The 26,242-nt window shown below is 39.6% G+C and overlaps 1 protein-coding gene and 1 long non-coding RNA gene across 2 annotated transcripts in view; both read right to left on the bottom strand.

Moving 5' to 3' along the window:
* Nucleotides 1–2,841, bottom strand: part of LOC127636564 (arginine/serine-rich coiled-coil protein 2-like) — a 29,924-nt gene extending 27,083 nt beyond the window's left edge. The window contains exon 1 of the mRNA XM_052117183.1: nt 2,816–2,841. The gene's annotated coding sequence lies outside the window, so the exon portion shown is untranslated. The remainder of the gene's footprint in view (nt 1–2,815) is intronic.
* A 3,784-nt stretch (nt 2,842–6,625) lies between these two features.
* LOC127635846 (uncharacterized) lies at nt 6,626–24,073 on the bottom strand. Its single transcript, XR_007969522.1, has 4 exons — nt 23,947–24,073; nt 22,066–22,221; nt 21,513–21,539; nt 6,626–7,481 (listed from the first exon to the last, which is right to left on the bottom strand). It is a non-coding gene; the product is annotated as an uncharacterized LOC127635846 (long non-coding RNA).
* Between the last annotated feature and the right edge of the window lie 2,169 nt (nt 24,074–26,242).

Raw genomic sequence — 26,242 nt, 5'->3', positions numbered from 1 at the left:
CTTGTTCCAGGGATGGATTTCAGGGGTGGCATGAGGAGAGTGTCATAGGACTGAAAATCATCACTGGTAACGTATTGTAGCTTGACACCACTTAGGCTGCTGGACACCATCTCATAAAATGCTCTGCCATCCACAATGTCCGACCTCTCAGCACAATACTGTCTGCACACCTATTAACTGTTGCCCCAATGCCATCTGGGGCACCCTTGCCATGTGATGTAGGAAAGAAATACCACGTTGCATTCTTGAATCCCAGTTGGGGAGGGACAGCACAGAGGAGATGAAAGTTCTTCTTATTTTTATACTGTTTGCTTGGACCATCTGACCAAAAGTGAACAGTGTTAATCTTTGGAAATCTTGCATGAATGGCTGTCAGGATTTGATCCATATTGGTCCAGATGGCTGCAGCATCCTGGTGCTTGGACTCTGAGACCGTGCAGAATCCTGCCTTTTCATGTTTAGTGTAGAACATGCCTGTATGAAGTGTGAGCTGTGGGAGGTTTTGCCCATAGTGACAGGATTGTACTTCTGAGCTGAATTTACATTTCCAGGCCTCAGAGAAGTCAACATGAACAATAACAGTGGTTTCATCACAATTTGTTATCATGTTCCTGTACTCCTTGGTTTGATTTTGAACTGAGTGGACATGGGTGGTTGTCTCATTTCTTAGTTTGTCTTGGTAGAGAATCATAAGCTCTGAAAGAGTGCCAGTGTGTTTCACAAGTTTGGTGTGAAAGTGAGCTACATCTTCTATTCGCTCCTCAATACGCTTCCACTGCTTCCACTCCACTTGTGTTTTCCCTTGCTCTGGAGAAAGAACTGAACATTTGTTCAGACATCGGGTGCAGGTACGTAAAAGACAAGATTCATTTGCTGGAGAACAACATACAAGTTGGAAACTCTCTCCAAGTTTGCTGGTTGTTAAAGCATTGAATGACTTCAGGACCTCAAGCATCAGTGTTGCATTCTCATGGTACAGACACAGACATGTCTTTCGGTCTGAGGCTCTTGGAGATGTAACGTGAAATGGACGCAATGCACAGAAGGACGAGTAACTAAGTCTAATGTTAGGGTTTTGCTGGACAAATGCAATGTGAAGGTTTTGCATCGTGTCGGTCAGAATCATCCTTTGACGTTTTACTTTTTTCCTGGTAATGGTGTCTTGCTTGTCTGTTGTCATCCTTGCATTGTTTTCCAAAAAACTGTGTGTAACGCTACTGTAAGGATGACAGGAAGCAAGACTCCGAGACACGGTAAGCCTTTTAATTTGCCTTTCTAGTCACACAGTATTTACAATGTCTCTGTATTCGAACGCTGAGTTCATTGTCGATCTCTCTTCCCCCTGCTCTGCGGCTGCTGGCTTTTTATCCGCTCTCCTCGCTCTACTGCAATTAGAGACAGGTGTTAGACATAATTTAGCCCAGGTGTGAGCGCCCTTACCGCTTTTCTCTCCCGGACGGGCGCTTGACCACGCCCCCGCTGCCACACTGTGAACACTTAGGGATATGGTCTGGAGGAACCTAGGCTTCCTTTGTTTTGGTATTTTTTCTGTCAGTGTTTTGTAAGTCAGGCCAAACTCATGAACCCTGTGGATAAGGCGATACTTCTTGAGAATTTGGCCAGACAAAGACAGTTTTGGATGCTGGGATGCAAGTTTGCCTCTTCTGTGGGTACGAGGAGCATTTCTTCTCAGCTCTGCAGTCATTGCATGGTGGAAGAGCAGTGATCTTTTGATTAAAGGATTTCTGAGTTGGCTCCCTTGAACCATCATCTCTGTTTTGGTTCGAGGTGAGTCCTGTGTCTTCTCATTTTGAATACGTTTTCCACATTCAAGTCGCTTTCTCAGCTTGTCCCTCTCTTTTTTGTACTTGTCAAGTTTGTCTTTCAGTGCTTTAATCTCTCTGGAGTGTCTTTTTCTAGTTTTGCGTCTTTCCCTTTCACCAGCAACTAGCTGTCTACTACTCCTTGGCTCCTCAAGACTGATGTCCAAAGGACTCTGTGGTGGGGTGTCTACATGCTGGCCGTCCTGTGCTTTGTTCTTGCGTTCTCTTGACTCTTTCTGTGCTTGTTTCCAAAACCTTCTCTTATACCTCTTTTCTCTTTCATCCAAATCACTGATGTTTTTTATTTTGCCCTCCTTCACCCTATTTCTCCATCTTTCCCTCTCATTTCTAAGCAACTCTTCTTTCAGCTCAGGCTGGCTATCAATTTTTTTTTGCCTTCTTTTTTGATACTCCCTATTCCTTCTCTTTCATTCCTCCACTGATAGCTTCTCCCTAGCCATTCTAGCCTGAAATGCATACCATTATGCGGTCAGTATACATATAATCATATGCAACACCTTATTACATATCAAGTACTCGAGAGGCTATGAAAATGAGATTCAATTCAAAACATGAAGCTATATGGCAATTGGTTGAAATTCAACACATAAAACTGAGCAACAGTAATATCAAATGTTTGGTAAGTAATATCATTGAAGTAAACTACACTAAAATGAGGAATAATGCACATAATGGCATTTGTCAACACCGTCTTAGAAAGTGTCAACACCGTCAGACACAAATCCTGATGGTGTTGACATCTAACGGAGTTGACAAAATACCATGTTTCCTCTCATAACACATGTGCTTCTCACAGGAGCCATCTTGTTTGTCATTCATTGCTTGTAACCTTTATACTTAAATTAAGCATTTATAACAGAAAATATCATACAAATCTTACATTACATTGTTTATGGTGTTGACACACTATGGTTGTGACATGCAAAGTATTAACAAGTAGGTATAAAATTAAAAGAATATTAAAAACTTACCAGAGCTAGAGTGGTCTCAAGGCATTTGAAAGAACAAGGAAGTGATAAAGGGGTCCTCAGAGTTTTAGCTGCCCTCAATAATTCCTGATTTTTTTTATATAAAAAAAAGGTCTGACGGTGTTGACAAAAACCCTGGACACAAGTTAAAACGTCTTAAAACTACATTAAAATCAGTTTTTCAGTTGTAACATTTGATTCTCATTAAATTAATTACTGAACTACTTACACATAATAAATATAACATTTAATTTAAAATTACTTTTAATTGTTTTTAAGCTATTGTAATGTAATGACACCTGCTTCCGGACAAGGATTTTTACAGACACTGGTCACATATCATATCATTTAGAATTAAAAATATTTATAAAACAACATGAAATAATATTTAGTTGTGCTTTCATTACCCTTTTTAGTCTTCTGGTTAAGAGTATGTGTAATATTAAGTAAATTTTTTACCCACAAATTGTGTTTTATCTGGTGGACATGTTTTGTCCCTGATCTCAAGAATCACTGAGCACCATGACACAGCTCGCACGTAAAATTTAAACCTGCAGAATTTGCAAATCACAAACTCGAGCACAAAAAATATGATTGTGCACACAAATTAACAAGTCCCACACATCTGTACAGTTCTTTTCTGCACACGCGCGCGCAGTATGGAACGCCAGACAGTTCAAATATACGCGAATATTAACACGTAAACAACGTGTTGATTTCATGTGATTCTGAGCCCTTTTTTTTTTTTTTTTTATTAACTAAGATTCAAACAAAGTCACTGTACAGTCAAAACTACAATAAAACATACATAAAGAGAAAAACAATACAGCCAGGGGGGAAGGCTAAATATCATGTAAATACAAAGAAGGACTCACATATAGAAATAGTTTTAATTGCTTTCTTATTATTTGAATTAAAAATAGTCTTGATATATATTTGAATTTCTTTTCAAGAACCAAAAACAAAGGTTGGGATTTACTATACTTACATTTATGTATATGAAATTTAGCAAAAATTACAATTAAATTTATAATATAGTATTCTTTCCTTTTATTTGAGGGGATATTAGTAAAACCAAATATAACATTATCTAAACATAAAGAAAAAGTGGGATCAATGTTATCAATAATAAATCTGGTCAAATCTTTCCAAAATTTCCTTACATGAGCACAATGCCAAAATAAATGAAACAAGGTCTCAGGCAATGTATTGCACAAAGAACAGTTCGAATCAATATCCTTTTTAAATTTAACAAGAAAAACATTAACTGGGTAGTATCGGTGTAAGATTTTGAAAGTTACTTCCTTAACTTTATTTACTAATAAATATTTGTTTGGTAAAGCCCATATGGCCTTCCATATTAAACCTTCCACCAGTCTATTCCAATAAACAGTGCAGTTTGGTATAGTGACATTGTCTTTTGAAGTAAGGAACGAATAGTTTTATTAATATTTAAAACTCCAGGGGCAAAACAAAGTTTCCCAATTGCAGTATCAAATAAATCATAAGCAGGAGGGGCGCAATACTGTTTTGAGTATTAGCTCTAAATAGTGCCAGGACCCCTGTGGGAATTGCATCCATGACAATAGCAAACTCCCTTGGAGTCACTGGGATTTTATGGACAACTAGAAACTCAGAATAAGTGAGCAACATGCCTTCTTGATTTAATAACTGATAGACGTGTGTTATGCCTGCTAAAAGCCATCTTTCAAAAAATAAAGATTTATTTTTAAATAATATATTGTAATTGTTCCAAATTAAATATCTATGGGGTGAAAAGTTATGTTTATATAACAGGGACCAAGCCAGCAACATTTGTTTATGAAAGGAAGATAAAATCAGAGGGATTTTTTCAATTTTGTAATTGCAAATCAAGAGAAACTCAAGACCACCTATTTTGGAGAAAACAAAATTGGGTATAAAATTCCAGAGAGAATTTGGATTTAGAATGAAATGTCTAATCCAATTAATTTTAAAAATATTATTTAGAGTACAAAAATCAAGGAAGTTTAATCCACCTGATTCATAAGTATTCATTATTATAGATTTCCTAATATAATGTGTTTTGTTTCTCCAAAGAAAATTAAATAAAGCAGTATCAATAACTTTACACATCTCTTTAGAAACATCGAGTGAAGTGGCAGCATACACTAATCTAGACAGTCCCTCAGCTTTACACAACAAAACTCGCCCTTTTAGAGATAAATCCCTCAAAAGCCAGTGATTCAACTTTGCTTTAGTTTTCTGAAGAATGGGATCAAAATTTATCTTACATGTAGATTTTTGATCTTTTGAGATAACAATCCCCAAATATGTAATTGATTCCTTCACTGGGATATTAGCAATCTGTTGTAACTGGCAGTCTTTAATAGATAATAGTTCACATTTACTGATGTTTAAACTAAGGCCAGAAGCTTTAGAAAAGGCATCTACTACTTTAAGAGCGGCTGAGACCTGATGCTGATCTTTTAGGAACAGTGCAGTATCGTCTGCTAACTGGGATATGATAACATCCCTGCCAGCTATAGATATACCTTTTAAATGGCTTGATTTAACATAAATATTCATAAGCTGAGTACAAAGCAAAAAAAGATAAGGGAGATTGGACAACCTTGTCTAATACCGCATTTTAGATCAAATCTAGAGGATGATCCACCTTTTAGTTTAATAGAACTGTTTGCGTTCCTATACATTGTTAGTATAGCGTCACAGAAAAAGTCTCCAAACCCAAATTTTTGTAATGACCTAAAAATAAAAGCATGCTCTACCGTATCGAAGGCTTTATAGAAATCTAAGAAAAGTATAAATCCATTATCAGTACATAAATGTGAGTAGTCCAACAAGTCTAAGACTAATCTTATATTATTTGAAATATGTCTTTTCTTTAAGAAGCCAGATTGGGCCTCATCTATAATGGGGTCCATAACTGACTTGATTCTATTTGCGAAGATTAAGGCAAAGATCTTATAATCATTATTTAATAGAGAATTCTGAGCCCTTTGGCCACTTGTCCAGTTTGAAGGGGTGAGTGTCGCACTTTTCCATTGGCTGCTGAGTAGTAGGGTTAAACCATTTCTGTAAGCCTGGGGGGGGTTTGCCTGCCACTATTTAACATACTAAGGATCCTCTAATTTCTTGGTCCTTTTCTTCCTTTTGTGTGTAGCCTATACAAATGTAATATTTGGATTGCAGTTTTAGGACTTAAAATAAATTGTAAAGTTAAATTATTTTCATAAAGATAAATTGCCTCCTTTTGCTCCACTACTGCCTCTTTTGATAAAAAAAAACAAAAACACATTACTGGACATTCTTGCTTTACACACCACTCATCAATCTTTAGTTTTATATAATTACATCAACAATTGTGTGGCTGCAAAGTTACAACAGTGGTACTCATTAAATGTTAGTTTAGGATACAGACCATTGTAATAAATATGTATTTGGAAAACATGAAACTACTCTGAACATTTTTATTGAATGCAGGTTATGACCAGCAGGGGGCATACTAGACTAGCCTTTACCCTTAATCCCGATGACATGGTAAAATAATGACAATGTCCTGATTTTAACCAGGTTCATGGGGTGGGAAACCCTGTTAACAATTTAATATCGACCAAGTCTTAATTGATAGATCATAAAGCAACAAGCACAGTGTGAATACTGCTTAAGCTGCCTACTTAGCCATTTCATTAACAGAAAAGGTTACAATGTTCCAATCTGCATCTGACTACATCAAAAACACCCACAGAGCTAGACAATCATGAGAAAGGTTTATTTCGTAAACATAACATTTTAAAGATACCCCATCAATTGCCCATCACCCAGTCATTGGCCCATGGGTTTATAATGCAATCCAATAAAACAAAACCAGAATAAATAACCAGAGATCAATCTTCCGGTCATAATCTCAAACAAAATATATAATTATATCCTTCATAAACATAACATTTATTGCAGGGCTATATTGTTAGGTCCAGACCCTGTAAATGCCAAGAGTGAAAGTAACCCCTACAGCCATCCCATATGCCGTAGAGGGTTCAGTTGCAGGATTTAGCTAATTTTCTGATGTGTAAAGAGGATATGGTATATAAAGTCTGGCATTTCCCCACAATAGCGTATTGCAGCAGTGCATTTCAAGAAAGATGGAGTTGCTTGAGAGGTGAAAATTGAGAAGACATGGGCTTGAACTCAACCAACTGTTAGGACGTCTGTATGAGTACATTTACATTTATGCATTTGGCAGATGCTTTTATCCAAAGCGACTTACAGTGCACTTATTATAGGGACAATCCCCCCGGAGCAACTTGGATTAAATGTCTTGCTCAAGGACACAATGGTGGCGGCTGTGGGGATCGAACCAGTGACCTTCTGATTAACAGTTATGTGCTTGGGTAACTGTTTACATGGTGCAGAAAGGCATTAAATAAATTAAACAAATACAAAGAAATATCAGACTGAGATGATTATGACTGCAACAGATAGCAAAAGAGAACGCGACAAGCTTTGTCTTCTCGGCTTGTTTGATGTAGGAGAGGAGAACCGAGGGATGACAGGGGTCTCAGAAGGACGATCTCTCCTGTTTGCGGCATCCATGGAGAGGGTGGATATGCTGATGGAGTCTGGCTGCTGCGGTCTGCTCCGTTTAAACTCTTCCTACACACTGGACATGCTATGTGGCCATAGAACAGAATATAGATTACATTAGCTTTGGGCAGTTCTCTCACAAGAGTTAACAAGTGGACTCATTTTAGTCCTATTTCACACGATGCTCAGGCTGTTCTTTGACCATTGTCTGGCAAGTCAAAAATACCTCAGCAAAATCCCCCACTGCTAATGTTCAATGACTGCTATAGTAGGGCAACTTCAGCATGGGTGATCTAATTCTGCATTTAGCATCTAATAATGTATAGTTGATTGTAATTTGACATTCCTTTAAGGAAATTCTAAAAGGTAAAGCTGGCAAAATTCTTTATAAGAGCTTATTGTTTGGTGTCATTAACTTATTTTGAGTCGACCCCACATAAATGTTTCTACCAGGTAGCCAAAGCATGTTCAAAATTCCTTTAGGACCTAATACCTGAATGAGCACTGTGAATATCATATAAAAGTACTAAATGTCATTAAGGATCTGTTTTGGGAGTTTATTTTACAAAAGCTCAACTCTTTGTTATGACGCACCATTTCCAGCCATTCTGAATGAAAGAAGTGGTTACAGGGTAGCTGTCTGACTGGCTCTCCCACTGCTAAGTACTCTCTGTGTACTGGACATTGCATACAGCAGTCTACAGGAGAAAAATAAATGTTTATCAATACCCCTGTGGTTAGAAGGGGTGGGGGGAAAATAAGTAAATAAATCAATACTTGGATGCATTGCGATGCGGATGATTCTGAATCTATTCACAAATCGATTTCCTAAATGTTAATTGGTAACTTAATGTCGACAGAACAAAAGAGGCAGAACTCTAAAGTGCGGCAGTGCAGCGCCAGACAGTTGGTGGAGTGCACATAACAAACCACTGTTCCCCCTATTTGGCACATCGCTGCTTCTTAATTTTAACGCGATTATTATCAAATTGCAACTAACAGACGGTATATAAAAAAAAGCAACTAATGATTTTCACTCGCACACTGTGCAAGCACGGTAATATTCAACAATTGGCTAGCTCCCTCTCCTCATTCTTCAAAGGACACCTATGTAACAGGCAGCAGAAAATGACTGTGAAAGCAAGGAGCAGAGGAAAATATGAGCAATAAGTTGTCAGTGTGGCAGTAAATGTACAGTGTAGGTCAGAGTGTCCCCCAAACATCTCCCCTGGGCTACAGACTCAGGTCTGAATACTGAAATGGAAAGCTAACAGTACATCTTTGGCTACTAGTTAAAGTTTGTTTGTCATTTATCAATATACAGAGTTCATACATTAACGAAATGTCAATTAATCTCAAGGTCCATGGTGCTAAAAACAAGATCACAAAATAATCAACTTTCAAGACGCCACACAACACAATAACTACACTAGATGAGACAAGACAAAAAAAAAAAAAAGAGCAGATCTATTTCTGTAAGTCAGAGTGAACATGGTGTGGTTGGAGCATTGTAAAGTGCACAATTCAACATGTATCTGCATCTACACTAATAATAGCAGCATCAACAGCAAAAGGAGGAGTCACTAATAATGCTACGTAACATTAGCTACATTTATAGGACGTAAAGTTAATAAGCTCCAGTCTCTAAACCTAGAGTTTCTCCCACCTGCAATCAGACACTTGCTGTCAGTTTAGTCAATTTGTCTTGCAGCCCAGTCACATTTCATACTGACAGATGGGGGAGAAGAGATCTCCTCTATCAGCTGGAGGAGGTCCTGTGTTCTACAACTGACCTAGTAACTACATTGACAAAAACACACCTGTGAACGGCAAAGAAATTAATAGGTGGCAGGGACATAAAGTTTGAGTTGAGTTCTATTAAGTTTGGTTTCAATCAAATCAAATCAAATCACTTTATTGTCACACTACCATGTACACAAGTGCAACAGTAGGTGAAATTCTTGTGTGCAGTTCCGAGCAACATAGCAGTCATGACAGTGACGAGACATATACCAATTACAATAAACAACATACTTACACAAAACAATTTACATATCAAATGTACACATACTTACACAAAACAATTTACAAATCAGATGTACACATACTTACACAACACAATAATTATATACAATGCAGAATATAGAACAGAATATACAATACAATACAATAAGTGGGAGTATATGAAATATATATGTGTATATATATATATATAGCAGTTGTATTGAGGAGAATATGTTGACAGTCCAGTGTGAGATTATAGCTGAATAAAGTGCAGTGCTAATTATTGATCCTGATAGATCAAGAGTTCAACAGTCTGATTGCTTGGGGAAAAAGCTATCATGTAGTCGGCTGGTGCGGGTCCTGATGCTGCGATACCGCCTGCCTGATGGTAGCAGTGAGAACAGCCCATGACTTGGGTGACTGGAGTCTCTGATGATCCTCCGAGCTTTTTCACACACCGCCTGGTGTATATGTCCTGGAGGGAGGGAAGCTCACCTCCGATGATGTTCCTGGCAGTTCGCACCACCCTTTGCAGGGCTTTGCAGTTGTGCGCGGTGCTATTGCCGTACCAGGCGGTGATGCAGCCAGTCAGGATGCTCTCTACAGTGCTGGTGTAGGACCGTGTGAGGATGTGGTGGTTCATTCCAAACTTCCTCAGCCGTCTCAGGAAGAAGAGGCGCTGGTGAGCCTTCTTCACAACGGCCTCAGTGTGGACGGACCATGTGAGTTCCTCAGTAATGTGGACACCGAGGAACTTGAAGCTGCTGACTCTCTCCACCGGTGCTCCATTGATGGTGATGGGGCTGTGTTCTCCGTCTTTCTTCCTGAAGTCCACAACAAGCTCCTTGGTTTTACTGACGTTGAGGGAGAGGTTGTGCTCCTGACACCAGCGTGTCAGAGTGTGCACCTCCTCTCTGTAGGCTCTTTCATCATTGTCAGTGATCAGACCTACCACCGTCGTATCGTCAGCAAACTTAATGATGGCATTGGAGCTATGTGTTGCCACACAGTCATGTGTGTACAGGGAATACAGGAGTGGGCTGAGAACACAGCCCTGCGGGGCTCCAGTGTTGAGGGTCAGTGATGAGGAGGTGTTGCTGCCCATTCTAACCACCTGACGTCTGCCTGACAGGAAATCCAGGATCCAGCTGCACAGCGAGCTGTTTAAGCCCAGAGCCCGGAGTTTCTCATCAAGCTTGGAGGGCACTATGGTGTTGAATGCTGAGCTGTAGTCTACAAACAGCATTCTCACATATGTGTTCCTTTTTACAGGTGGGAGAGAGCAGTGTGTATTGTAGATGCAATGGCATCATCAGTGGAGCGGTTGTTGCGGTAGGCAAACTGCAATGGGTCCAAAGAGGGGGCAGAACAGAGCAGATGTGATCTCTGATTAACCTCTCGAAGCATTTGCTGATGATGGGGGTCAGAGCAACAGGACGCCAGTCATTTAAGCATGTGATTATAGCTTGCTTCGGTACAGGCACAATGGTTGATATTTTGAAGCATGTGGGGACTACAGACAGGGAGAGGGACAGATTGAAAATGTCCGTAAAAACACCAGCCAGTTGATTCGCGCACGCTCTGATGACGCGGCCCGGAATGCCGTCTGGACCCGCAGCTTTACGGATGTTCACCCGTCGGAATGATCGGGTTACATCCACAACAGAGACGGAGAGTGAATCAACCTCTGTAGCGTCAGTCGCGAGTGCACTCTCCGCGAGGGCGGTGTTACTGTCCTCAAAACGAGCATAAAATGTATTAAGTTCGTCCGGGAGAGATGCAGCGGTGTTCATGGCGGAGACTTTATTCCGCTTGTAGTCCGTGATTGTGTTAATTCCCTGCCACATACTTCTGGAGTCAGTGGTGTTGAACTGACTTTCAAGTTTGTGCCTGTACTGGCGTTTAGCTGCACTGATAGTGTTACGGAGGGCATAACTGGCTTGTTTACGCTCCTCCGTGTTAGGAGAATTAAAGCGGAGGTCCGCGCAGTGAGTGCCGCGCGAACATCGCCGTTAACCCATGGTTTCTGGTTGGGGTATATCCGTATAGTTTTGGTCGGAACAACGTCCTCTACGCACTTCCTGATGAAACACGTTACGCTGTCAGCGTAAACCTCGATGTCGTCATCAGAGGCGGACCGGAACATCTCCCAGTCCGCGTGATCAAAACAGTCTTGTAGCGCAGAGTCTGATTGGTCCGACCAGCACTGGATCGTTCTGAGGGTGGGTGCTTCCTGTTTCAGTTTCTGCCTGTAAGCGGGCAGAAGCAGAACGGAAGAATGGTCCGATTTGCCAAATGGGGGGCGGGGAGGGATTTGTAGCCTTCCGGAAGGGAGAGTAACAATGATCCAAAACCCGGTCCCCTCGTGTGTTGAACTTTATGTGTTGGTGGTATTTTGGGGCGATTGCTTTGAAGTTGGCTTTGTTAAAGTCCCCGGCAACAATGAACGCAGCCTCAGGGTGCGCGGTTTCCTGCTCACTTATACACCCATACAGTTCCCTGAGTGCCCGGTCTGTGTCGGCTTGCGGGGGATGTACACAGCTGTGATGATAACCGCTGTGAATTCCCTCGGCAGCCAGAATGGTCGACACAGAAGCATGAGATATTCCAGATCAGGAGAGCAAAAAGACTTGATGAAATGTAAGTTCCTCTGATCACACCATGATTTGTTGATCATAAAACATACACCACCACCTCTGCTTTTACCAGAGAGGTCTTTCGCTCTGTCCGCTCGGTGCACGGAAAAGCCCGTGATTTCGATGGCCGAGTCTGGAATCTCCGTAGACAGCCAGGTTTCTGTAAGGCACATAACGCAGCAGTCCCTCGTCTCTCGTTGGAAAGAGATCCGCGCTCTCAGCTCGCAGAGTTTGTTTTCCAACGTCTTACTCTGATGAGAACGCCGGCTCGTTTTCCTCTTTTCCTTCTGCGTTTCCGCGGCCGAGCAGCACAGACAAAGGGCTCCGCCGGCGTGTTTGTAAACAGCGGGTCGGCATTAAGGAATTTGAAGTCCGGTTTTCGATGTGTGATTGTAGAACTAATGTCCAAAAGCGTTTGTCTGTCGTAAACAATAAGGCAGACAACATCCAAGACAAAAAAACAAAGAACTGTAAACAAAACAAACAATAAACCGCAGTATTGTAACGGAGCTCGCAACGCAGCAGCCATACTCGGCGCCATCTTGAGTCCAAAACACAGTTAAACAGGTAAACAGGTAAACACAGTTTACCTGTGTTATCACGGCATCTAACCCTCCCTTTCCCCAGGGGATTCATTATCCCCTGGATTAGAGTGCAGTCCTGAGAGAGACACAGACACAACAAGTTAATTAGAAAGAATACTTACACGGACACTAGACCTTACACTGTGAAGCTATTATAAGGTCATCTTCCCTTGATAGTACAACGGTTTCTTGCCAGTGTCTTTGACAAGACAGAGAAATATACAACCGTTGATGTCATCACCAAAAATAAGATTGGTTAGGATTGTAAGAGCATAAATGCCACTGTTATTATAAATGGGAGTATGTGAGGCGGAGAAGAGAGCCAAGAGGATGGTAAAGGCTGAAGCTGAACTAGTCAATTACTCACCCTTCCACAGCAGTTGAGCAGTCTGGTCTACTGTTGCCTTTTGGACCAGTATCTCCTCTAGCTGACACAGAGAGACTAACTGGTCCCTCCGGTGGGAGAGAGATACAAAGAAACAATACAGAGGCATGGACAAAAATTACTGTTCCAAAATGTCAATGACACTTTGGAGTGCATCTATGGCTAGACTACCAATCGGTCCTGCCAAAGTGTCCACATCCTGGAGTTGATGCATCTGTGCAGGTCTTGGACTGAATTGGTAAGCAGGAACGGTTACTCTTTCTTGCCAATTCAGAGCAGGAACTGCAGCATCAGCAACTTGAGCAGTGTTGGATTCAAAAATCTCTGCCATGGCTGTGAGTGGTTGCATTTGCCTCTGAAGACATCCTTGGACAAATATCTGATATGGTGTGTGGTGGCCAACAGTGCGCAAGCCTCCTTCCATTGTTCCCTGAAAACTTCCAGGTCCCGCTTAATCCGTGGCAGGTAAACATAATGCAGTGCCCACAGGTGCAGCTCATTGGTGCAGTCAATGATTCCATCATTTTCAAGGAAGGTGAAATGCTGGTGGTACACATTAGTCATACCTCTCCAGAGATCTCCCCAAAGCCTCTCAATTCGCTGGTTATGGACACTTCTGCCCCGGATAGCACTTCCTCTTTCTAATCCACGGTAAATGTTCATGAACAAGCAAACAGCATTGTTTTCTCCCCCATGGTCACACCTTATTTGAGACGGTACCCCACACCTAGCAGTGGCTTGAACAAACTGGTCAAACACTGTGCTACTTCTGTTATTATCTGAAGCCTGCAAAAACACAACCAGCCTGCTGAAGCCACAGATTCCACCATGGATCACTATTCTCCATCTAAAAATGAAACAAGAAGCTGTTATTTGTATTCTGTGTTAAGATTACGTTAATAAATTCAAGGTACTATGCTTAAACCTGCCAAAAATATAGGAGTGCAGTCAAAGTGCAATTTTGTACATAATGCAGCATTTTCCACAGAATGACAGCGTAAATGTGGTGCGCGGGCCAGGGGGGTGGTGGTTGGTGGCAGTCGATATTGACTAGTAGCCATGTACAGTGTGCTAACGTCGGCCATCCAGCTGTAGGCTATTCTTAACATAACTATCCTTATTAACTAGGCTCCGTACATGCTAATAACTTATTTGATTGGTCTCAGAAATTGACAGCATTGTGTTGGACAGATTTGTGCAGCCACGTTCATGATACTAACATTTAACCTATTCTGTTAGTTGAGTGTTTAGTCTCACTGTAACCAATTTATCATCCGCATATACCTGATGAGCTTGTGGTTCCCATCTATGTGCCACAGCGAGTTGGGTCCTGCAACACTGTAGGTTCTCCGATGCAGTCGGTGAGACAATGCTCTTTGTGCGGATCCAGCTGGATTCACTCGAATCAAACGCTCTCTCACTCTTCTCTGCACTCGAACACCCATAGCAGCTAGTCTGGCCAAAACAGCATTTGCTTCGATCTCTTCATTTTCTCCAACCAACTGCTGGACCACTTCATCAAGTTCTGCATTAGAAAGACGTTCATACCTCGGAGTCACGTGATGAGCTCGTGGTAGTGAGTCGCAACCAGGAGAGCTCTTGAAAATCGCCTAATATCTGTTGAAATAAACACTGACACATTGCCCAAATAGTAGTAAATAGTCCGCCGAATACTTGTGTGGAACGTGGAATTATGCAGCGTCGACCAAAACCTAGGAAAGAGGAGCATAGATCCGCCGAAACAACTGAGAGAAAGTCTCCGCAAAAGGACGCCGAGGGTATTGCCTCGGAGGGGGAAAATTCAGCGGGGATGCTCGCCGCCGCGCTGAAAGAATTTCGAGAGATCATTGGGACTTTTAAGCAGGAGCTGATCTCTCAAATGTCAGACCTTCGTAACTCCATTCAGGGATCAATTGATACCCTGACCCTGTCCGTATCATCTATGCAAGTCCGGATCACTACGGCCGAGCAAAGAATCAGTGATGTGGAAGATGCAGTTTCGGGAAGTGAGCGGTCCCTCAGTCTCCTCAAAAAAAGACAACGAGATTCGTAGAAATAAACTGGAATATATAGAAAACTCCAACAGACGGAATAACATCCGCTTGATTGGATTGAGTGAAGGAGTTGAAGGTCGGGATATGGTCGAATGTTTTAAGACATGGCTGCCGAACGTTTTAGGAGAAGAGAACTTCGGCGCTCCAATGGACAGCGCGTGCACACCGCGTTCCGGCAGTGCGAATCCCGGGAAAGGCTCCACGGCCTGTCCTGATTCGGCTTCTGAGATTCCAGGACCGGGAAAGTATTCTCCGTATTGCCCGAGATAAAGCCCCAATTTCCGTTGATGGGAAGAGTCAGCTTTTTTCCGGATTTCTCATCAGACGTGATGAACCGCAGAAGAGGGATGATCCCAGCGCTTAAGACATTAAAGGAGAAGAATGTAAAATGCCATCTCGTATATCCCGCTCGTATTCGTATTCTTACGGAGGATGGTGGAACACAGTTCTGTCACACACCTGATGAAGTCCTCAAGTTTCTGTCGGAACGTGACTGAGCTGTAGTTGAAGCGGCGGAGTCTGCGGCGCTTCGGGATGGATATTCTTATACTCGTCCCAGTTGTTAGATCTGGGTGGGTGAGTGATTTGTTAAACGGATACTTGGGGATCTTTACCTGATAATCTTTGGTCGCCCACGATTTATTTGTTTATTTTCCTTTGTATGTATAGGTGCATATATATATATATATATATATATATATATATATATATATATATATATATATATATATATATATATATATATAATAAATATTCATTTATTATTATTATATTTTATTTATTTATTTAAATTGTCTCTCTGGTTTTAGTATCAGTGAGGGATTTCATTTGATTATGGACTGAGGCCAGACATGGACATTTTTTAGGGCGACTACACATGAGTGCATTTCTAATTGAGTTCAATAAGTTTGGGCCATTATTGTTATTGTTATAAACGAATGTTGTTTACATCAGTGTGTTTTATGTATAAAGAGAGCTCGGGGTTAGCCCTCCACTCTTGATTGGGAAGGAAGTGCGAGCTAATCGTTTCTCAACGTTTTTTTTTTCCTCAGCTGCTGATAGTTCTGGTTCAGCAGCTTTAGTAGGATTTCTGTGTTATATGTGGGTTCTTTGTTTTTGTGTGTGTGTGTGTTTTTCCCGGAGAGATGCATGTCAACATTTCAATTCCAGGGTGATAGTGGATCGATCAGGATAAATGTAAATTTTTTTATGAGGGTATTTTATATGGTGATCTGGATACCATAGAGTATACTTGACAAAACCTTTGACATTTGTGACATTTAATACTAAGGGTCTACATAGTCCAGTTAAAAGAAAAAGAGTCTATATGTACCTTAAGAAGTTGAGGGCAGAAATAGTTTTCCTGCAGGAAACCCATTTAACAGACTCGGAGCATAAAAAATTAAAAAGAGAGTGGGTAGGTCAAGTCTTTGCATCCTCGTTTAATTCTAAGTCAAGGGGAACGGCTACACTGGTAAATAAAAATGTCCCATTTACAGTTACAAAATCGGTACTTGACCCTTCTGGGCGATAGTAATGATACAAGGACATATGTATTCTGAACAGTGGACGATGTTAAATATATATGCTCCAAATATTGATGATCACTTGTTTATACAAAATGTTTTCCTTCAAATCGCTCAATCATCAGGCTCACTCTTGGTAGGAGGTGACTTTAACTTTTGTCTCGACAATGTACTTGATAGATCTTCAACCAGAACATTGCCTCTTTCTAAAGCAGCTAAATCTACCACTGCTTTTAAAAAAGATTTAAACCTAACAGATGTCTGGAGGCATGAACATGTTAGAGATTACTCTTTTCATTCACATCCTCATGATACACACACTCGTATAGATTATTTTTTGTTATCCACCCAACTTCTATACTGTGTGATGGATGTTGAATATCTTCCTCGTTTATTGAGTGACCATTCTCCCCTTGTAATGTCATTGTCCATCCGAGAGAAAACAGGACAAACTTACAGGTGGAGGCTAAATCCCATTCTTCTTAAACAATCGGAATTCCAAAAGTTTATTAGAGAACAAATCGATATTTTTACTGCTACGAATAAATCTTCCTGTTCCAATAGCTTTATATTATGGGACACTTTAAAGGCGTATCTTATGGAATAAAATCACTGTCAAAAATAATCGTACGTAATTCAAAACATTTGTGTGTAATTTTAATATACTCGTGCGTAATTTAAAACTATTGTATGTAATTCTGTTTTTTGTCAGAGTTGGATTCCAAAATCTACGACCACGACAGTTTACAGATAGCGATTTTGTGAGTTTTTTAGAGTACAACTCTAAAATGTACGACTGTGACAGTTTACAGACACAGCACTTGTTTTCACAACAGCTCTGTTACACACACGACATGCGAATTACGACCACGAAGTGCGGCGTGCGTAAACGACTGTCAAAAATACGTCATCAAGGTCACAGGCATTACTATCCGAGGGAAGATGAATCGATTCAACGAAGTGCGCATGCGCCCCACCAACTTTTTAAATCACTGGCGCCGAGATGGCGGATCAACAGCCGAGCGCTCACTCCTCGTCTCAGGTAAATTAATTTTTTGTGTGTTTAAGGGTTAGTTATCACTAATAACAGAGAGGAGCAATATTACAGAGATATTATAGTAGGTAAGAAAAACTCTCAGAGTACATGTAACGTTAGGTGCTTAAAGAAGACAGTTTAGGAGGTAATCACTGCAGCCTGTAGCGCGATGAGATAGGGCTACATAAAAGAATGAGCAATTTTAAGTGTTGACTTCATAACAGCCGTGTTACTTACATGCACTGTAATACACAGGTTAATAATAATATAATGTAATATAAGTGTTCACTTATATTACATTATATTATCACTTATATAGTGTTCAAGTATTGAAGTCATATTTCATTGTTCACTAATAAAATATATAATTTTGTCTAAGTATAATATTAATGTCAGAGTAATTTGACTTACAGGGACCGCTGATGACGCAGCTACTAGAACGCCTCAGGTAAAAAGATTAATTTACCTGAGACGAGGAGTGAGCGCTCGGCTGTTGATCCGCCATCTCGGCGCCAGTGATTTAAAAAGTTGGTGGGCGCATGCGCGCTCGTTGAATCGATTCATCTTCCCTCGGATAGTAATGCCTGTGACCTTGATGACGTATTTTTGACAGTCGTTTCACACGCCGCACTTCGTGGTCGTAATTGCATGTCGTGTGTGTAACAGAGCTGTTGTGAAAACAAGTGCTGTGTCTGTAAACTGTCACAGTCGTACATTTTAGAGTTGTACTCTAAAAAACTCACAAAATCGCTATCTGTAAACTGTCGTGGTCGTAGATTTTGGAATCCAACTCTGACAAAAAACAGAATTACATACAATAGTTTTAAATTACGCACGAGTATATTAAAATTACACACAAATGTTTTGAATTACGTACGATTATTTTTGACAGTGATTTTATTCCATAGTATCTTAGGGGCCATTGTATTGCATATACTAAGGGGTTAATAAAATCAAAAAAATCCAAACTGAATGAGCTAGAATCTGAAATCTCAGCACTTGAAAAGATATACCATACAGATCAGAATAAGGATGTTTATAGGGAATTACTTCAAAAAATGGAGTATAATAAAATGAACACCTACCAGGCAGAGAGGGCTATTATTAGCTCTAAACAGCGTTATTATGAGCTTGGCGAGAAAGCACACAAAGTTTTGGCCTGGCAATTAAAACGAGATGAACAGAAACGAATGATAAATGCTATAAATACAGGTAATGCGGAAACATACATTCCTCTAGAGATTAATGATGCATTTAAGCAATATTACACAGAGTTATATACTTCTCAGGCAAGTACAGATAGTTCACAAATGGATTCTTTCTTATCCTCAATTCAATTACCATGCGTTTCAGAGGATGACAGGATCGATTTGGATCAGCCTTTTTCTGCCCCCGAGTTGATTGAAACCATTCTTTTAATGCCTAATAATAGATCTCCGGGTGAGGACGGCTTCCCATCAGAGTTTTATAAAGTATTTAAAGATTTGCTTGTGCCTTACTTGCTGGAAGTACTTGACCAGTCTAGGATAGACAAATGTTTTCCAGATTCTTTCTCCAATGCAATAATTTCTGTAATATACAAAAAAGGTAAGGATCCGCTGAAATGTGCGTCCTATAGGCCAATTTCACTCCTTAATGTGGATTATAAATTAGTTACTAAAATGATAGCCAAGAGATTAGAAACTTGTCTTCCTCTGCTGATTAACCCAGACCAAACTGGTTTTGTAATTGAGAGAATATCATCAAATAATTTGAGGAGATTTTTTAATGTCATTCATACTGCTAAAGAGAATCGCATACCGGGAGTAGCTGTTTCTCTTGATGCCGAAAAGGCTTTTGATCGCGTCAAGTGGTCATATCTTTTTGAAGTGCTGAAAAAATTTGGATTTGGAGCTGCATTTATTGATCTAATTTATTCACTTTATAAATCCCCTAAAGCAAAAATAGTTACTAACGGAATTACTTCTGCTACATTTCCCTTGTATAGAGGATGCCGAGACTATTAGATGCAATCCTGATATAAAGGGTTTTGGAATCAGCCCTGAAATGCATAAAATATCATTGTTTGCCGATGATATTCTTGTATTTCTTACTGATCCTATAAGCTCTTTGGCTAATCTACAGAGGGTGTTACAATTATATAGCACTTTCTCTGGATACAAAGTTAATATTGACAAAAGTGTCATTTTGCCATTATCAGGGTTCGACTATACTGCACTGGACGGCTTTTCCTTTAAGTGCTCTCCTACTGGAATTAATTATTTGGGTATTCAGGTAGATGGTAGATGGTAACTTAAAGAATCTCTATAAACTTAATTTGGCTAGTCTTTTAGAGAAAGTGGGTAGAGATTTAACCAATTGGATGGATCTACCACTCACATTACTGGGTAGAATAAATGCAGTTAAAATGAATATTTTGCCCAAATTTTTATACGCCTTTCAATCTCTTCCAATATTAATCCCCAATTGCTTTTTCACTTCTCTTAATAGGTTAATAAGATCATTTATTTGGCACCGTAAAACCCCTAGGATCAGCCTTGATAAACTGACTTTGGATTATAGGCAAGGAGGACTGAGACTTCCCAATTTTAAGATGTATTATTGGGCAGCCCAATCCAGGTTCTTAGCTCAGATGTTTGCTAATACTCCCTTTCCCTCTTGGCTGAATATGGAGAAATAAGAGTTAAAAGAAGAATGCCCTGTCAATATTTTATATACATGGGATGACAAACAGATAAAAACAAGAACTAATAATCCCAGGATTATTCACTCAGTTCAGACTTGGTATAAACTGCGGTCTCTGCTGGGACAGAGTAACTTTCTTTCCCCTAAAACACCTTTATGGGGTAACAAATTGCTACCAATGTGTCATCAAAACAAAAATTTTAAGATATGGGCAGACAAAGGAATTAAACTGTTGGAACACTGCTTTGATGGTGAGGTTTTAATGTCATTTGAACAGTTAAAAAATAGATATCATTTGAGTAATAAAGAATTCTTTAGTTATCTGCAATTACGAGATTGTTTAAGAGTCAATGCAAAAACGTATCCTAAGATACCGGATTTGACACTTGAGCAACTCTGTTATTCTGATAAACCACTATATAAAACAATCTCTAGAATATATGAAGCTCTAATCTCAAATCGTAAGAATAGATGGGGACCTGTGGGATCAATTATGTAAAGATGGGGTCACCTCAACCTTGAATTCTAGGTATAGATTAATTCAGTTTAATTTTTTACACCAGCTCTACTACACTCCATTTAGATTACATAAATTTAACAACAGTATTTCACCCCTCTGCTTCAGATGTGGTACAGAAGAAGGACAATTTTTGCATTCTACCTGGTTGTGTCCTAAAGTTAAGGTGTTTTGGGTGCAAGTATGCGATGGCATATCACGGATTCATGGAATTGATTTTCCAATGGATCCAGAGGTGTGTTTATTAGGCAATTTTACCAACTCTAACCTCCGAAACAGACAAGCTATTAAGCTTACTGAAATGTTGTTAATAATAGCTAAAAAAATTTATTGTTTTGAAATGGAAAGCAGACACTGATGTGCCAATTGGATTGTGGTTGTCGGAGATTTGCAGCTGTGTACCCTTAGAGAAGATCACATATTCAATGAGAAACAGGAGTGACTTATTTCATAAAATCTGGAAACCCTTTTTGAATATATAAATATAGTACCACATGACTTAATTTGAGAAAGTTAATTTTCTAACTGTCTTACATTGTATCCCTCTTTTTTTTTGTTTTTTTTTTGATTGTTGTCGTTTTGTATTTGTGGCGGTTGCCTTCTGTGTGTTGTATCTGATGTTTGTTATTGTATTTGAAAAAAGCTAAATAAAATTTTCAAAAAAAAAAATAAAAAATAGATGTTCATACCTCATCAGGTAGGACAATTTGAAGCGCCTAGGAGAGAAAAGAACTCCATTTCAATCAAAGTGTACTACATTTTACAGAACGTGAACATGTTACACAAACTTCTGATAAAGATAACAGCATCAATAATAATAATAGCAGCTTCAGTAATAAATACACCTTGAAGAAAAAAAAAACCCTTGAAAATACATGTTTACATTAAATGCGTTTTTCCTCAATAATAAACTAAGCCAAACTATTGGTTTTGAATGTAAAGAATATGGCCATTGGTTTTCATGCTCAGAATGACCAAGTGTGTCACCCAAATGTAATGTCTGACCTATATGCATTACATTACGATATTGAACTTTAGATTATTCCACTTTACTTTGACCTACAGACACCCACTGCCAGCTTAAAATGTCTGACCATTTCACTGAACATATACTAATATATAAAACAAATCTAGTGAATAAATTGACAACACAATTTTTGAATTAAATAATTTAAACTTTAGCCTTGTAATTTGAGGAAAATATATTGTGTGTGTGTGTGTATATGCCTTAATTGTTCATACCTCAATCTTGGTTTCACTGTACTGACTGATACATCCAGGATTTCAGCAATCCACATGAAAGCAGGAATCTCAGGTGTTCTTCAGTGATTAGGTAGCTGGATCATCCAAAATCACCTGTCCGGACCAATGGGGCTTGATACCCAGAGGTCTCTAATGCTGCCAAAAGAGAATACATGACAAGATATGAACTAATATGCATGCCTGTCAGCCACTATTCCAAAGATCAAATTAAGACCATCCATGTATTTTATGAGGCTAATTTAAATCGACACAGCAGACAGGATTGAGCACTCTCTCATGATTAGGGCTATATTTTATTACACTCATACATGTGAAGTTGTGGAGGTGCAGGTTAAAGAGATGTTGATGGCGGCGTATTACCCTGGTGTTTTTAGCCTTTTTAAATATAGTTTACCTTTAAACACAATTACTGTCTAAACATAGGAATGAAGTAATAAGTTACCACTGCTGCAAACCTATCAGTACAGCAAATTCATAATTTGCTACTAAAGGTGCAAAGAAACTTGCATATCATGTACACAGATTAACCATTGAGGGATGATGCCAGCCAACTTTGTTCCCAGAGGGTTTTCCCACAGGTAAGCTGGCTGCCTGATTGGCTTACCCTGGTATTCTTACCCTCGAGTGGTTGGATACGATCAACCATCTTACTTTATTCCCTGAAATCAAACTCTACAACAGTGTAGCCATCCAGGCTGTACACTGCACCCCACCAGTGTTTAGATTAGAAATTGTTAGGGAAGAGGTAGATGTTAAGAGTCTGGCAATTATGGTGACAGAGTCTAGATTTATATCAGCCTGAGATGAAGTACTACTACCTGATTCTCTTGTGATGTGTGAGAGCCAATCAAAAACATTGCATGTAATGACCCCCTGGCCAATATGTATTGGGAGCATTTTTGTATTTGTTTGTAAAAAAGATAACTACAAAAGGCAGTCCTTTAGTTATGAACTAAGATGAATAAGTCAGTGTGTGTGTGTGTAATAGGTTGAGAAGGCAAGCAGCTTTAGTTTTACTACCACACGCTCACACACCTTATTTCGTTTTGGTATTTTATATTCACATTTTTGGATAGCTTATAAAGCACCTGTACAATCACAGGCACTTTAACAATCATATTGGTCAGACCTAGCTCCTGATCAGTCAGTCAAGCCATCTAATGTCAGGACACATACGACAAGCTGTGGACTAAGCATGTTGAAAACAAGTCCTCCTTTAAGAGTCTCCAAACTTTAAAGCCTTTACATAATGCATGACGTAATCTCTAGGCGTATCAACTGCCCTATCGACCCAAAAACGTAGCCTACTTTAAATTACATTAACTAGATGTTTGTAATCATCCTGGATAATACATTCATCTTTTTATTGTATTCGCAAAGTTAATTAATATTAATTTTGTTGGTCTTATAGTTAGATAACGTTACTGCCAGACCATAATTTCACTGCCATCAATAAATATTTTAAATTGAGCTGCTGAAATATACTGCGTAAGGGCAGTCCTCCATTTATTAAAACCATTAACAGCAGAAATGTTGATCAAAAGGTGTCATTTCCACACATAGCATTTTTACTAAGTCAGCTTGCAACATAGTTAGGCTAATGTTGGCAAACACTACAACACACACTTCAACCGGTCTCCCCAATGAAATTCACTGAGACAACACAGAATATTTTATTAACACTACTTAAACATGATTTACTTAAATTACTCCGTCAAATGTTTATGGTAAACTTAAGCGGGGACCCCAATAACATTAATAGAGTTGCATGAGGAACGCAAACTTAACGTAAAACTTTTTGAAACACACGGTGAATTGAGGTCCTTTACAGATATTTGCCAGCTAATTCAAAGTACTCACCTTTCTACAAGAGCTCCAGAAGTACTCGGCTGCTCCTGTCTGTTCTGAATTCGTTCAATTATATTATTAAGCGGTTACTCATGGCACTCACGTAATCTTCGCGATTCATCTTACTACACCGTTCGCATCCAAAAGACCGGGCTGAAGCAAGCAGCGCAGGTCTCAAGCATAGATCAAAGAGGCTGCAAATGAGTGGAGGAGGGGAGGCAGTGTTGTGATTGGCTGAAGCTTAACAAGCAGCCTGTAACTGACTTGCACTAGTATTACAACACTAGAAACCAGTATCAGAAGCTCCAAATGTTTAAGGTTATATGCACTGATTTTAGGTAGTTAAAATGATTGGAATATAGGCAGACATGGGGACTTGTGACTTGGTGACTTGGACTCGAGTCGACTCGAGTCGAGTCGCTATTTTTATGACTTGTGACTTGACTTGACAAAAAATAAAATACTTGAGACTTGACTCGGACTTGGAAGTTAAAGACTAGGGACTTGACTTGACTTGAGACACGAAGACTTGAATGACTTGAGTGTTAATGACATCATGTTTTCAATTTGAATATAAAATATGTAAATTATTTTAAAAAATAAAGTTGATCCAGCTGGAGCGCAGGCTGAGAATACTCACGACACTATAGGCTATCATCAGCCATGCCCTCTCGTACCTTACGCACACCACGCCCACTTAGATCAGATAACACATCAACATGTCAGCCGAGGGGTAACGTTACCGAGGGTCATCGCTTCGGCTTCAAAAATTATTATCAAGATGGCAAAAGACGAACAGCGCTTTGCAAGACATGCAACGTTAAGATCGCGGACAGCCAGACGACAACCTCCAATTTCGTCCGCCATTTGAAGAGCCATTCTGCCCAGTAAGTGCTTGTCAATTTGTTAATTTTATCTGGTTAGTTGGTAGTTAGCTAATGTAATAATAAAAGGGTTCCCACGGGTCCTTGAAATCCTTGAAAGTTTGTGAATCTGAAAAATAAAATTCAAGGCCCTGGAAAGTTCTTGAAAATAAACATACATAGATAAAGGTCCTTGAAAGTGCTTGAATTTATTTTGTGCAAGAAGTTTTCTGGAAAAAAAAAATCTGTCCATTAATTTTTTATTTGGCCAACACTTCGTGGCTTATGCTGCATACTAGCCTGCTTGATTTACCTTAGTTACGCGCATTTACGTTAAGTGTTTCCCGCGTGAGGTACTTTGTTTTGTACATTGCCATGACGTTCACGCGCGCTGGTACCTCAAGGTGCAATACCTTTTAAAAGAGGTAATGACTAATGGATATACTCTGAGTGTGTGTGTGTGTGTGTGTGTGTGAGTGAGTGAGTGAGTGAGTGTGGGTGTGGGAGTGTGAGAGCGCGAGAGACGAGAGTGAGTGTGTGTGTGTGTGTGTGAGCACGAGAGTGAGTAAGTGTGGGTGTGGGAGTGTGGGAGAGAGAGTGAGTGTGGGTGTGAGAGTGAGTGTGTGAGAGAGAGTGTGTGTGTGTGAGAGAGAGAGTGTGTGTGTGTGTGAGAGAGGGAGTGTGTGTGAGAGAAAGAGGAGAAATGTAACAAAGTTTAATGTAGGTAACTGTGTTTGAGAGAGAGAGAGAGAGAGAGAGAGAGAGAGAGAGGGAGGTGTTCTGAGAGGAGTCTGTTGGATGTTAAGCTGTTATTTGTTTTATGGACTCAATGTTGAAAATTTAAAACATTTCAAACACTGTTGGCAGAAGTGAAAAATAAATAATTTTATGAAGTTACAATTTTGTTTGATTCCATGATGTATTTTACTGAACATGAGTATTGTAATTTACTGACAGTTACTTATATCTTGTCTTTTCACTTTATTATGATCAGATTCTGCAGGTAAAATTACAATAATAAGGTGACTTGACTTGGACTTGACTTGACATAGCCTGTGACTTGACTTGACTTGACTTGACTTGCCCAAGAAAAAAATACTTGGGACTTACTTGAGACTTGAAGGTTAAGACTTGAGACTTACTTGAGACTTGCACATGTGTGACTTGGTCCCATCTCTGAATATAGGCTACCTAATTTATTATAAGTGTTCTGATGCACAGTTAGTTAAATGTAAGACATAATCACAAATTGTGTAATTATAATAATTTACTGAGAATTCAGTATAATCAAAACTGAGTTGAAGCAGCCAAATATGAGTAGATCTAATCTAGGCAATGAGTGAGTGTATGGGAGGGAGTCCTTCTGATAGGCCACAGCTTAACAATTCTATCATGCTGCCTGCAACAGTTGCTCTACTTGGTTGGTTAAACCCAAAGGCCAACCT

This window comes from Xyrauchen texanus, chromosome 4 (genome assembly GCF_025860055.1).
Source record: "Xyrauchen texanus isolate HMW12.3.18 chromosome 4, RBS_HiC_50CHRs, whole genome shotgun sequence".
In the NCBI taxonomy this organism is placed as follows: domain Eukaryota; kingdom Metazoa; phylum Chordata; class Actinopteri; order Cypriniformes; family Catostomidae; genus Xyrauchen; species Xyrauchen texanus.
The sequence above is the reverse complement of the archived record's forward strand: the minus strand, read 5'-3'. Positions and strand labels throughout refer to the sequence as shown.